The sequence below is a fragment of the Gossypium hirsutum genome, chromosome D04 (assembly GCF_007990345.1).
Source record: "Gossypium hirsutum isolate 1008001.06 chromosome D04, Gossypium_hirsutum_v2.1, whole genome shotgun sequence".
Taxonomy (NCBI): domain Eukaryota; kingdom Viridiplantae; phylum Streptophyta; class Magnoliopsida; order Malvales; family Malvaceae; genus Gossypium; species Gossypium hirsutum.
The window spans coordinates 35644300-35659186 of NC_053440.1; positions in this window are offsets into that span (position 1 = coordinate 35644300).

Below are 14887 nucleotides of genomic sequence, written 5' to 3' on the forward strand. Positions count from 1 at the left end.
AATATAGTGGTGAGGGTTCTAGTCTTTAAAGATATAATTGAGGAAATTGTCATGGGTGTGTGATAAATTTAGGATCACTTTGTAAGAGTTTGAAAACAGTAGATACTTCTCACTTAGCTAGGGTTCGCGGACATAGGAAAACCAAATTACATAAACAACTCCTTTTTGTTATGTTTATTTATTGTTTTCACTTAGTAGTGAAGTAGTTCCCACTCCTTTGTCACTCTTTCACTTAGATTGTTTGTTTCGTCACAACTGTTTAGGGTAATTGTAACACCTTATACCCATCCAATCACCAAGTCCGAGCTACAAGGTGTCACATTCGTTTCTGGAGCAACTACGATCAAAATACAATACGATTTACAACATTAAACGTTTATAATATGAGTAAAACAAGTATATAAAATGATTTATATGCATTCTCGGGTCTTATATGAGCTTATGAAAGCTCTAATGGTAACCCGAGGTCGAATTAGGACTAAATTGTAATGTTTACAAAATTTCAGGTTGACGTCACGATGTCAAGATTTTCCTCATTGTGATGCAATGTATTGAATAGGTCTTGTCGCAACAACCCATGCTTGACATCACGTTAGGGCATGGTGACCTGATATCATCGCAACGATATATGCTCGACGTCGCGACGTGACATATTATTGTTACAATGTACCATAATTTACATTAACCTACTATTAGCAAATCACCAATTGCCCATTCACAACACAATTTCAACAATAATATGCAATTCACATGAATCATAATACCTTAATCAACTATACACCAATGCCAAAGTACTTATAAGTTCACTAACTAGTCTAATTCATTCAAGATCTTAAACACACATACTTATCCACAAACACCATAGGCAATTACATCTTTTTATACATTTTTAAACCATATGATAAACTCATGCACATTTTGCATACATATTACCAATTCCATATACCAAACTTCCAATTCAAATGTTCATAAAAATGTAGTCTTATATCAAAACCAACTCAACCTAGATTCATGCCACACTTCAACAAATGGGAATATTCAAACTTTGCTGAGTCAAGGATTCGCTTGCTGGATTTTGGATCAACTACTTTAGCTGTCAGGAATCTACTATACCTGGGCATGGAAAAATCAAATCATAAACTAAACAAATACGCTCAGTGGTATTTCCATGATTCAAGCCAAATAATATAAGCTTATAAATATGCATATATTCCATTCAAAACCTCATCCCATGTCATTCATGTCAAGTTCTTTCATTTTCATATAGTCATGCATGTAAGCAATCTTACACAGCAATTCATACACCTATTCATGTTAAAGCTATAGTTAACACATAACTTACTTATATTCATTTTATACTTTAATCCATCACATAAGTATCAAAACACACAATTCATGCTATTCAATAGTTAAGATACCATTTTTTTATTCATAACACATCAAATATTAGCATAACATCAACATTTGCATAAACATATTCAAATTCATGCATGCTTTTATGTAAGTGAAAGCCTGAGTACAAATAGATAAGGAACTGAAAGTTGATACATTGGGTATACAAATTCTACATTATGTAGCATCATTCAATAATAGTTGAATCCATAGCTCAACTAAAGGGTATTTGATATTCTCTCATCGGTATTACATGATAGATGAAAATTAAACATGAAAATGACTCATTTGTCTTTGTGATAAACGAATTAATTATTATTTGGTAGAAATTGACTTTTCATGAAGGAAGATAAAATATGATCAAATTGGGAGAATAAATTTATCCCAAAAAAATTAAGGATATCCTATGAGGGTAACACACTTATGATAAATGTTGAATCTAGTGCCTTAAGTGTAGTATTTTCATCAATGTACTCTTATAATTTTTTCGAACAGATTGATTAATAAATTTATTCATAAATTACATTAGTACTTAATATAATGTCCTCATATGGTTTTTGCACGTAAAACAAAATAGAAGAAAATGTTGCTCACTAGTTGTCTAGTGTTTAACTAATACTAAGCGGTATTACATGGTTGGATCATAATAAAGAAAGGCAACTTTTATTAGTAAACGAACCTAAATATGTCCTTAGTCTAATTGGAAATGAGGAAACCAATTGAAAGACTAATATGTTGTCTATCAAGTCCAATTAGGGAGATGTTTAGTCTTAGGCATCAGAGCGGCTAACTTCCAAAAGATAGAGATATAGATGTGACTAGCTAGACTAACAGTACATTGGACATGACCCAAGTAGAATAGATCCTGAATCTATTTATGGATTTATTCACTTGTGACATTCATAGTATGGCATACCAAAATCTTGAGTGGATGACGAGCTATGTATGCATGACTAGTACACTTTGATGTAAGTAAAACCCTGAGTTCGAATAGATAAGGAACCAAAAGCTAGTGTTATGGGTGTATGACTTTTGCAGTACGTAGCGTCATTCACAATAGTGGAATTCATGACTTGAGACATGGGTACATGATATCCTCTCATTGGTATTACATGGTTGATGAAAAGAAAACATGGTCATGGATTTTTCATCTTTATGATGAATGACTTAATTACTATTCAATAGTAATTAACTTTTCTTGAAGGAAGATGTAATGGTTATTATGAGATAAAATAGGATCATATTGGGAAAACATATATTATCCCAAATTGATCAAGGATATCCTATGAGGGTAACACATTTATGACGATTTCATCGGACGAGCACTGAGTAGTTGCTTTCGTAATGGTATATCGTTAGGGAGAGCTGAATCACAATACTATAGTAGAATCAATTCATGGCTAAATGAGTTTATAATTAATAAGCGGAAAACCAAAACTTAATTATAAATTATTTGAGCCATAATTACATATGTTCAATCGGTCCCCCCACTAGCTCGTTGAAACCATAAATGAATTGCATGTTTGAATAGAAATGAATGAAATGAATAGGAAAAGAGAAATGAGAAACATTCATGAATGATTATGGTTTTTTCCAAAATGGAAAAATGGAATCATTTGGAAATGAATGTAGGTTTCCAAAATGGAAATGGAAATGATTCATTTGTAATTCTATATGGATTACTTAAAAATGATTGGAAGAATGAATTTATGTTTGTGTTATCTTGAAGCCCAAAAATGAAATTAAATCATTTGGTCACAATGATCATGTTGAGTTGTGAAATATTAAACATATTTTCTTGAAATTTAACCAGGGGTAAAATCATCAAAATTTTACTAGGGGTAAAATAGGGATGAGAAAATTATTTAATATCGAATATTAAAGTTTATTTTGAGAAATATAAAAACTGAATCGGGTTGGACCATATTACAGAGTACTGGGTCAAAAGGCCCAAGAAGTACTTGTAATTGGATCTGATGTGAGAGAAGCCCAAAACCCCTCATATAACATGAGGTGGGCAACAACCCTAGTAGGAATACTAGGGTGTGCCATCCACCCTATTCCTACTATAACTAAAAAGTTATTTTTCTATTTGAAATAAACCACTACAACTTAACAAGGGTTCTACCTTTTCTTCTTATAAATAGTAGGCACTAGTAGGGCATAAAAAACAACTTTGAGAAATTGTTACTCTGGTGAAAAATAAAGAGAATTTATCCTCAACTATTAAACATATTCTTCCAGAATAACAATTCTACCGGTTTCTATTAAAAAACAGAGAAAACTTTTTCTAGTTCTGTGTTTCGATTCAATTGGTTCGAGCCCACACTTGAAGCAGTTTGTGGTATAAAAATAACAAAAAAATCGAATCAGTTAGAGTTTATTGTTATAACTTTCACAAATCAAGCCAATTTTCAAAATTCTAATTTTTTGCTGTGCAAGCAAATCATTTTCAAATCGAATTTTTTTCCAACAATTGGTATAAGAAGCCAGGTTGTGCTATGTTTATAGTGTAAATTGAGATTGAATCTCTCTTCATCTTGTTTGATTGATATTTGATAAGACGTGACATTCTTTTAATTATTCGTATGTTTAGGGGAATACATGTGAATGAATGTGATATTATATATTTATTATATAATTGTTATTACCAAGGTTGTGATTCTTAGAAAATAGACCATGGACTATCATCTCTATGTAGGATTATTTTTTTATATCAAATTCTTGTGACCCGAAAACGAACATAGGCCTTAAATGTAGTTTTTTACCCAAAATGATTCCATGACGAGGAAAAGATGGAGCGATGGTGGTTGAAGACACAAGAAATGCCTTATGGTGAAAAATTATGTAATTTTTGTTCTCATTTACTTTCTAGAAATAGAATCATGAAAACCTTGGCAAACAATTTTATTTTAATTACAAATCTTCGAATATATCTTTTTAGTAATTGTTAAAGATATAATTTTGATATATATATGTATGAGATGATCCACAGTTGATCGATTAAAGATAAGAAGTGTGGTAGTGAGAAAATACACAATTATTCCATTCACTTCTTTATGTTATTCGATTTCCATGAGAAGTGTGGTAATGAGAAGTGCATGTTTAGGATTGGCTATGCTAAGGAAAAACTTGGTTTTTAAGTGGTCAAATATGACTCACCTCCCTTTCCTAGGACCCTACTTGGTGCACGGTTCACATTCACTTCTTCGATTTTTTCCCTTAAAAAAAACTGTGGAGAACCAAAATTGATGATTTTATGAATAAATGAATGTGAATATTATAAAATTACCACAACATGTCTTGCATATATGATATAACCATGCCATATAGTTTAGTAAAGAATGCCACATGTACTTGTGACACATATATTAATCATTCATAATTGAAACCAAAAATTAAAAACCTTGCATATTTTTAAAAATATTAAGTGGGAGAAGGTCCCTAAACAATAGCTACGGCCTCTATCAATGGTCTCTTATGATGGCATGACAAGTGCACTAGCCCATGGTAAGATTGCTATGTGGATTTCACTAAAGAGATTTCCTAAAAGAAAGAATAATTCTCTTGTGATAAAATGATAATTAGACTGGCCTTTGTGGTAGGCATTATCATGCGATAGGTCAAGAAATTCTATCTTCAAAAGAGGACAATTTGTAACAGCTCATTTTTCAGTGGTGTCGAAAACAGTGGTTTTGGGGCCACCAAATCCGGTGAGTAAGTTCGTGAATATTATTATTTAATATTTACGAGTCAAATGTGATTTAAAAAGGGTGTTTGATTTGATAATTTATGTTATTTAAGTGATTTATTAAGTTCAAGTGGTGGGACCCTAAGGTCAAGTGGTTTTAGAAAATGAGGTATTTGGACCTCGTTTCTATAAATCGAGCCGTAAATATTTTATAAATATTTACAGAGTATCATTAAGGTGGTATTAAAGTTTTGTTGAAAAATTTTAACGTTTTGATAGTTAATTAATTAAAAAGGACTAAGTCGTAAAAGATGTAAAATTTGATCACTATTTGATTTGAGTGATTAAATGCTTTATTGAATAAAGGAAAATGGACTTAAACGATAATTAGACCATTTAAGAATTTAGTCGACGATTTTGGGCAACTAAAAGCATGAAAATTGGATGATTATTAAATGGACAAAATAATAATTTTATAATAAAATAAAATAAAATAAAAGTTAATATCATCATTTTCATGTCTTCTTCACTGAAATGGGAAAGAAGAAAAACTCCATGGAAGCTTCAAGCTTTGGCCATGTTTCATTTGATGCATGTAAGTTTGTTTTCATCCCATTTTTAATAATTTTTATGTTTTTGAGATCATTACAACTAGGTCCAACTTCCCCGTACCTTCGATTTTGAAATTGTTAAAGATTTTGAATGTTGCCATTGATGAATCTAGAGATTTTTTTATGTTAAATGATGAATTTGAAATATTAATTGTTATTTAAAAGTATTTTGTTAAGTGATTTTTGATGAATTTATCGATTAGGGACTAAATTGCTAAAATAATAAAAGTACAAGGATTTAATGTGAAATTGTTGCAAAAATGGGCTGAAATGGAGGCTAAAAATATTTGGCTAGTGTAAAATTTCAATAAAAATGGTTAATTTGCATCTTTTAGGCTTATCGACTAAATTGAATAAAAGTAAAATTTTAGGGGCAATTTTGTAAAAAAGAAAAAAGTTGACTAAATTGCGTAAAATATATTGTTTTACTGTCTAAATTAATAGATTGAATAAAATTTTTAATTTAGATCAAGATCGAGTGGAAAATTGAGGAGAATGGAAAATTACCAAAATGCCCTTGTACCTTGTCATTTTTACAATTTAGCCAGGTAAGTTCCTATGATTAAATAACGTTTTAAATTTTTGTTTTAAATGCTATCATGTTATATTATCATATCATGCCTCGACAGAAGACCCAACGACGTATCGAAGCTCATCGAATATGAAAAGGGATAGTTACGACCATTAAATATGAAAAGGGATGGCTTTGACCATCAAATATGGAAGGGATGGTTTTGACCATCGTTTAGCACACTTTGTGTGAGCTCCGGTAAGGGTTTCGATTAACTTCACTACGACAAATATAGAAAGGTATGATGTATCGATGATCAAAGTATGAACATTCATGATTATGAAAAGTATGATTTAAGTGATGCTATGTTTATCTACCATATCTTACTATATTATGATATTGCTAAGTTATGTGTTTAATTAATAGCTTGTGGCTATGGTTAATGTTATGTTTATGTCTTATGTGTAATGCAAGTCAAATGGTAAGTGTTCGATATGAACTAAATATATGTATACATGAAATTTATTGAAATGGTGATACATAGAAAACATGATATGTTATGAAATATGGTAAATCCAATTGGATCATGCTTAAGTATAATGGTTATTTATGTTAAGTTCACATGAATTATGTTTAAATGAACTAGCATGTGTTGTTGATGTACTTAGGCTTATGCCAAGCTTGTGGATATGATTGATGTTTATGATTACGCTTGTACTAAGCATATGAAACGGGTAAGAAAAGTGAGTGAAATGGTAAGTATGTATTATGATGTTATAAAAGGTTTAATGTGATAAATGATGTATTTATATGTGAGCAAACTGCTTATGCTATAGATGAATCTACCTAAATCGTGGATAAATACACTTAGTTGGGAACTAATAATGTTGTTTAGGCTTATGATAAGCATTGAGGACAAAATGGAAAGTAAGTAAATTGAAAGGTGTATAATCTTATAGAAAGGTTGATAATTATATATTACGTCCTATAAAATCCTATCATGTTATGAATCTCATGGCATTAACATAGGTTTATGTTTATTCTATACAGTTTATTATTGAAATGGAATTTTATGCTTAAAGTTTATACGAGCTTACTAAGCATACATTGCTTACATATTTTTCCTTTACCTTACAGATTATTGGAAGCTCGATCGGGTTGGAAGCTAGTCAGAGATCCATCACACTATCCATTGATTTTATTGGTGGATTTTTACGCTTTGGTCGCGATTATAATGACATTTATAGGTGTTTTGTTCTTGATGATTTGGCCACTATTTTTGGCTTGTAAATAAGGTTTTATGATTGATGACATTTTGGCATTTTTGGGCTTGATGGCAGATGTTGAAATGGTTTAGTGACGATACATTTTGAATAGCCAAATTGGTATGTTTGTGTGATGTTGGCATGAAATGTTGCTTTGAAATTGTGAAACTTATCTTGTTTTGATGTCTTGATGGTTGGTGTTTATAAGATCAAATTGAAGTATGGTTTGTGGCCAAAGTGATAATTGTTGGCATGGTTGCAAATGATCATTTATTGCATGTATTGATATAGAATTTAAATCATGTATGTTTAGTTGAATTATGACCATTTGGACATCAATTTGGTATGTATATATTTTGGATGTTGGAACCACTTGGTAATGGCTAGTTTTGTATCATTTATATGGTTTTGATACATGAGATAAGTGGTTCAAATTGTAAAGTTATTTTTCTATGACATGAATCTAATATGGTAAGGTTGGTATGTGTCAATTGTGATATGTTTCGGTATGGAAACAAATTAGTTGATAAATGGTAAATATGCACATGTTTAAGTTGATTTGATGATTTATGTTTGGGGTGCCCTTTTGGCATATTGGTTGTATGGATAAATGACCCATTGAATTGGTCTTAATATGTATGATTTGGTATGTTTGAAAGCTTGATTGTATGAAAAAAATACCATAATGATATAGTTTTATTATACATGTTTTAAGTACATATTGAATGCTTGAATATAGGTGCAATGGCTTGTATGCGTAAGTTTGTTTTGGGTGAGAGAATTGGCTTGAAAATGACCAATTTCTTCTCCACACGGCCTAAGACACGGGCATGTGTCTCAACCGTGTGTGTCTTCTGTAGGTTTTTAGAGGTTGCATTTTGAGAGTTGCATGATCTGGCACACGAGCGTGTGGCTTGGTCGTGTGAACCAAGTCAAAGAGTTACACGAGTACCGCACGGGCTGGGACATGGTTATGTGTCCCTACATTGAATGTCCACACAGATTGAGACACATGCATGTGTCTCAGCTGTTTAAGTCACACGGCCTGACCACACAATCGTGTGACCCTTGCAGTGTGAATTTTTCCATCTTTTTCCATGAAGTTTTAAACATTTTCGATTTAGTCCTGAATCATTTCTAAAGTGTTTTTAAGGCCTTGAGGGATCGAAAAAGGGACGTTATGCATGTGTTTTATTGGATTTTTCAACGATTATGAAATGTTGAGAATGAATGATTTGAGTTATGTTTTTACAATAACGCTCCGTAACCCTATTCCAGCGACAGATATGGGTTAGGGGTGTTACACAACTAGTCAAAGTATGCTACCCGATGAGATTGTCCCATAATGACTCATTTGTGGTGCATGATGCGATATGTGTTGAGTTGATGGTTATACACTCAAGATCTTCCAGTTAAGTAACTCCCTACGGAGCTCTACTTAAGTTAGAATGATGGTCAAACATTACACGATTATTAGTACATGTGAATGCGTAAGGAATTATGTTCATGTACTAATTGGTTGGAGATCCATGTGCTTACTAGCTGGTCATGATCACCCTATGATGATTTGATTAATTGGGTGTGTGAATTATCATTGCAATGACTTACAAATGTTTTTCAAGGTTTAATGTAAGGCACAAGCATCATCTTAATGCATACTGTAATGTTGCAAAAGTTTTCAAACATTTGCTTATACAAAGATATTAATAGATGAATATTTTATTTTTCAGTTCGATAATGACACGTACTCCCTTATTGAACATATTCACTAAAAACAAGCTGAACAAAAATAACTATAAGGAATGAAAAAGGAACCTAATAATTGTCTTGAGTTGTGAGAAGCTTAAAATAGTTCTTGATACTAAATGCCCTCCAACCACTCAAGCTGAGGCTAGAAAACACTGAGAAGAGTCTGATGAGATAACTTATTGCTATATGCTTGAAAGCATGACCAACACGCTGTATAAACAACTAGAGACCTGTAAGACAAAAGCAATTCTTGATAAGCTATAAGACATGTTTGTAGGCTAAGCTGCCTTGGCTTGATGAATACCCAACAAAAGCTCGGTACTCCGGTCAAAGGCCATATGATCACTCTTATGGGCTACTTTGTTGAGGTCATGGACAATGAGGCCAATTTGGACTAGAACACCCAAATAGAATGGTGTTCAAAAGCCTATTTAAGGTTTTTGCTGGTTTTCAAGCCGCTTTTAACCTTGGGAACAAGAATTTGATGCTTACACAACTCATGAAGGAACTACAATCCTATGAGTTGATGTTAAGTGACGATTAGTTGATCCGAAGAGTAGAAACAAATATATTTGTTGCTTCTTCCTCAAAAGGGAAGGGAAAGCGCATTAAGAAAGGCGAGGCTAAGGTGAACTTACGTAAGTCTAAATGCTTTTTATGCAGTAAGAAAAGACAATTCAAGGTGAACTGCAAATAGCAGAAAGAATACCTAGCTACCAAAGGTAAATGTATGAAACTCTTTATGATAGAAGCTTGTATAATGGAAGATTTGATAGACCACTGGGTAATTGATTTGGGAGCCACTAATCATGTTTGAATTTCCCTACAAGGGTTCGAGGAGACGAAATGTAACATCTTAAAATTTAGCATAATGGATATGTAGAATTAGATAAAAAAAATAGGGAATTGGTCATTTATCCTCAACTAAATCAGCCCCAAATATGAAATCTTGGATCTCCAAGATCAACTCCAACATTGCTAAGAAAGTGCCATTGCCGTCCCCCCTCCATTAGCTTGTGTAAAGATTTTTTTTCCCTTCAATTTCTTAATTAATCTTGTCAATTAAAAATCTAATTTTCTAGATCTGGAATTTTAGGGAATTTTAATGATTTTAAAGGTATCTTTCCAGCTTTTAAAAGGATCCCAAAATCATTCTTGATTCAACCCCAATTTTGGCCACCATGGGTGGTGGTACATGCACATAGGTGCAAGAAATGGGGTTGTTTTGTTTCTAAATCATTTCCCATCTATTTCCAGCATTAATTTGAGTCCTTGAACCCTCCTAATCAACCTTTAATTACATAACAATTAGGGAAAAATGATCTTGATCAATTGGCCATTCGGATCTCTCAAATTAGGAAGCGTAAGTGCGATTAAATGCAAACTAGTTTGTTGTTTCCACATAGTTATTGGGTAAAGGTTATAAATTGAATAAATGAATTATTTTAATCAATATTGGCTACTGATTTTCCAGTATGTAAATGTGTTAGGTGAAATTGCTTGTACAAAATGCATTGTGCTCATTTGTTTAGACTCACACTGAGCTCGTCCAACTTACCCTATTACCTTAACTTCTCAGGTAATGAACGAACTTAGGATCGAAATTGGCATGCGGATGTACGGTGAACTTTGAAATCAATATCGTCATATCTTTATTATATTATATTATTTTTATTTTAATTTTATCTTTCTATTATTTGGTTTTTGGATTGTGAAATTATTAAAACTGTGGTTTGGGACTATTTTCGTGTTGGGGATTTTCATGTATGCATGATTTTCATTCTTAGGATGTATATACATATTTATATACATTGAAATTTGACTATGGATGATATTTGGCTAAGTAACCATTGGGTTAGTAATGGTTTATGTTCCATTGCAAAGAAGTTAAACAAAATGTTTTCAAAAAAGATGATGAGTAAAGAGATTTCTGAAAACACACCTTATCCACTAATTTTTGAGGTTTAAAACTGTGATTTTATTAAAAGAGTGATTTTTGAGGTTTTATTAAAATGCCCCTATACTGATATTTCTACAATTTAGCCAGGTAAGTTCGTATGAATTGAATTCTGTATAATGTTGATTAAATTAAATGTTAGTGTGTATTTTTATCGTGATTGAATCAATATATATTATTATGCAATTTATCTTGTCATGAAACGATGGAAATTCAATGACGTACGATGACTATCAAGCCTCGTTTGAGCCATAGGAATTCGTAGGATAAAATTGACATGTCATTAGGGTTTATAGGATTCGGGTGTTGCTCTTGAATGTCCTAGCAGTGGCTGAGTTCTGGCATTTATTGCGGATACTTGATAGCTTGTGGAGCAGCACCGTGTAGCTACATTCCGACCTACGACTTGTGTGAGTAGACCCAGGTTACCATATTTCTGGTGCTGGTCTTGAATGTCCTACCAGTGGTTGAGTTTTGGCATTTGTTGCGGATACTAGACAGCTTGTGGAGTAGCACTGTGTAGCTACGTTCTGACCCATAGCTTGTGTGAACAGACCCAAGTTACAATATTTCGGGTGCTGGTCTTGAATGTCCTACCGATGGCTGAGTTTTAGCATTTGTTGTGGATACTAGACAACTTGTGGAGTAGCACTGTGTAACTACGTTCCGACCAACAGCTTGTCTGTGTAGGCCCATTTTATAGCTCGTGTGAGCTACGACTATATGTTTAGCACATTTCGTATGAGCTATCCCACATATCCAATGGTATTCTAATTGGTTCAAGGGGACTGAATTTACAAAGATATGATAAGTATTCTATAAGAACCAAGACATGCATGTATGAGAGACTTTGAAATGGTGAGCTACATGGGAAAAATGTTATGTTGAGATGGATGATAAATCCAATTGAATCATGCTCAAGTATAATGGTTATCCCTATCAAATTCAGAGGAATCATGTTTAAATAAACTAACATGTGATGTTGATGTGCTTAGGCTTATGCTAAGTTTGTGGATATGATTGATGTTTATGATTATGCTTGTACTATATATATGAAACAGGTAAGAAAAGGGAATGAAATAGAAAGTACGTAATTGGGATGTATTATGATGTTATAAAAGCTTTAATGTGATAAATGAGGCATTTATATGTGAGCAAATTGCTTATGCTATGGATGAATCTACCTATGTCATGGATAAATACACTAAGTAGGCAATTGATAATGTCGTTTAGGCTTATGATAAGCCTTGGGAACGGAATGGAAAGTAAGTAAATAGAAATGTATATAATCTTATAAAAAGGTTGATAATTATATATTAACTCTCATGAAATCTTATCATGTTATGAATGGTCATTATATATGTGAGATTAATGAACTTACTCATTTGTGAGTTGATGATTATGGTTGATAAATCTTGAGGCATTGGTATAGGTTTATATTTAACCTATAATATTCATTATTAAAATGGAGTGCTGTGTTAAATGTTTATATTAGCTTACTAAGAATTCATTGCTTATGTAGTTATTTTTTTGTTACTTTACAAATTATCGGAAGCTTGATCAGGTTGGAAGCTAGTCAGAGATCCATCACACTATCCATTGAATTTATCGATAGATTGTGATGCTTTGGCCGTGGTTGTAATGGCATGTATAGGTGGACTATGTCTAATATTTAGTTAATGATATTGGCATGTAAGGTTGCTTTGAAATTGTGAAACTTATGCCATTTTGATGCCTTGATGGTTGGTGTGCTTTTGGCACTTTGATGCTTAATGGTTGGTGTTTATATGCTCAAATTGATACTTGGTTTTATGAACAAAGTGGTAAGTGTTGGCATGTTTGGAAAATGATCATTTAGGGCATGATTTGATATGGAATTTAGTCAAGTATATTTGGCTGAATTATGACCCATTTGATATGTTTGAATGTGATTTTGGCATGTGTTCAATTATGGTATAACTTGGTATGGAATTAAGCTAAATATATATGGATGAAATATGATCAAATATATATAAGTTAGATGTATGTGTATTTGGGATGCATGGAAAAAATGGTTCAAATGATAAGTCCTAATGACATGGTATAAGTTAAGTATGGTATGTTTTAAAATGGTAGCAAGGTGACCAATTATGCTTATGTGTAGTTAAGTTGAGTGCTTGCTTTTGAGGTGCCTTATATGGCATATTGGTTGAATGAAAATGGTTATTTTAATTGACTATTTTTATGCATGTTTGAACATATTTTAATACCTTGGTCATATGTATAAATGGCTTGTAAGGGTGTGCTAGAATTTAGTGAGAGAATGGCTTGAATTTGGCATATTTCTTGTCCACATGACCTAAGACACGGGCGTGTGTCTCAGCCATGTTTGACACACGGCCATGCGACATGGTCGTGTGTCCCCTGTAGGTTTTTAAAGGTTTCATTTTGAGTGTTACACGGCCTGGCACACGGGCGTGTGGCTTAGCCGTGCGAGCCAAGTCAGAGAGTTACATGGGCACGGACACGAGCTGGGACACAGCCGTGTATCCTTACTTCGAATGTCCACACGGCCTAATACACGAGCGTGTGTCTCAGCCGTGTGATTCACATGGCCTAGTCACATGGTCATGTGACCCCTGTAGTGTGAAATTTTCTATCTTTTTCCATAAAGCTCATAATGTTTCTAATTTAGTCTCAAGTCGTTTTTAAAGCATTTCTAAGGCCTTGAGGGCTCGTAAAAGGGACAATATGCTTGTGTTTGGTTGAGCTATGATGTGTTTATAGAAATGTTTATAATTGAATGTTTAAAGTTAAAATTTTTTGGTAATGTTTTATAACCCTATTTCGGTGAAACATACGGGTTAGGGGTATTACATTTAGTGGTATCAAAGCTACGGTTTAGTTGATTCTCAGATTGAACGTAGGATGTATGAAGTCCAGAAATACATGCCATTATTTAACCTGTGATAGTGTGATATCTCCTAACTTTGATATGATTTGTTTCATTTTTAGACAGAGATGTTTTCCAACTGAGCTAATTCTGATAATGCTGAAAGCGATATTCAAATGTCTGATTAAAAGTTGCTCAGGATGAGTAGAAACTCATGAAGGTATGAATAAATGATTATAATGTTATGTTAATGATGAAGGTTATGTTATGTGTATATATGAGAGCCAAATTTAGAGGCTTTACGATCTCCACCCCTTTACCCTTAAAATCTTATACAACGAAATTCACAAGATTTATTTTGATTAAGCCCACACGTATGAAATTGAAGAGTTCAGTGGCTGAATGAATAATAATGCGGTCAGAGCCGAGAATGGGTTAGCAAGTAAAGCGAGTTCTAGAAGAGATATTATATTTTTTTGAAGATCATTCGGGATACACAACATCGTTGTTAAAGAAGAAGCTAATCATGGGTAATCGACTTATTCAGGTATGGTATCTAAAGAACGGATTAAACAAAATTTCTTCTAAATTGATTTCTTTAGTGAACGAGATAATGTAGATTATTGATGACTGTAGTAGTCAGTGGAATAATGTTTGAATGCATGTGTTATAGTCGAGTATCTTACGATGATCTCTTCTGGGTATTTTATATGTTCTTTTATCCTCAGAGGTATATGCAATTGTTCATCTTTAGATGTGATTCTTATCATAAGAGAATGCTAGCTAACCAAAATGTTAGACGGAAGTATTGTTAGTCTAGTTGATTTATGATTGGCATT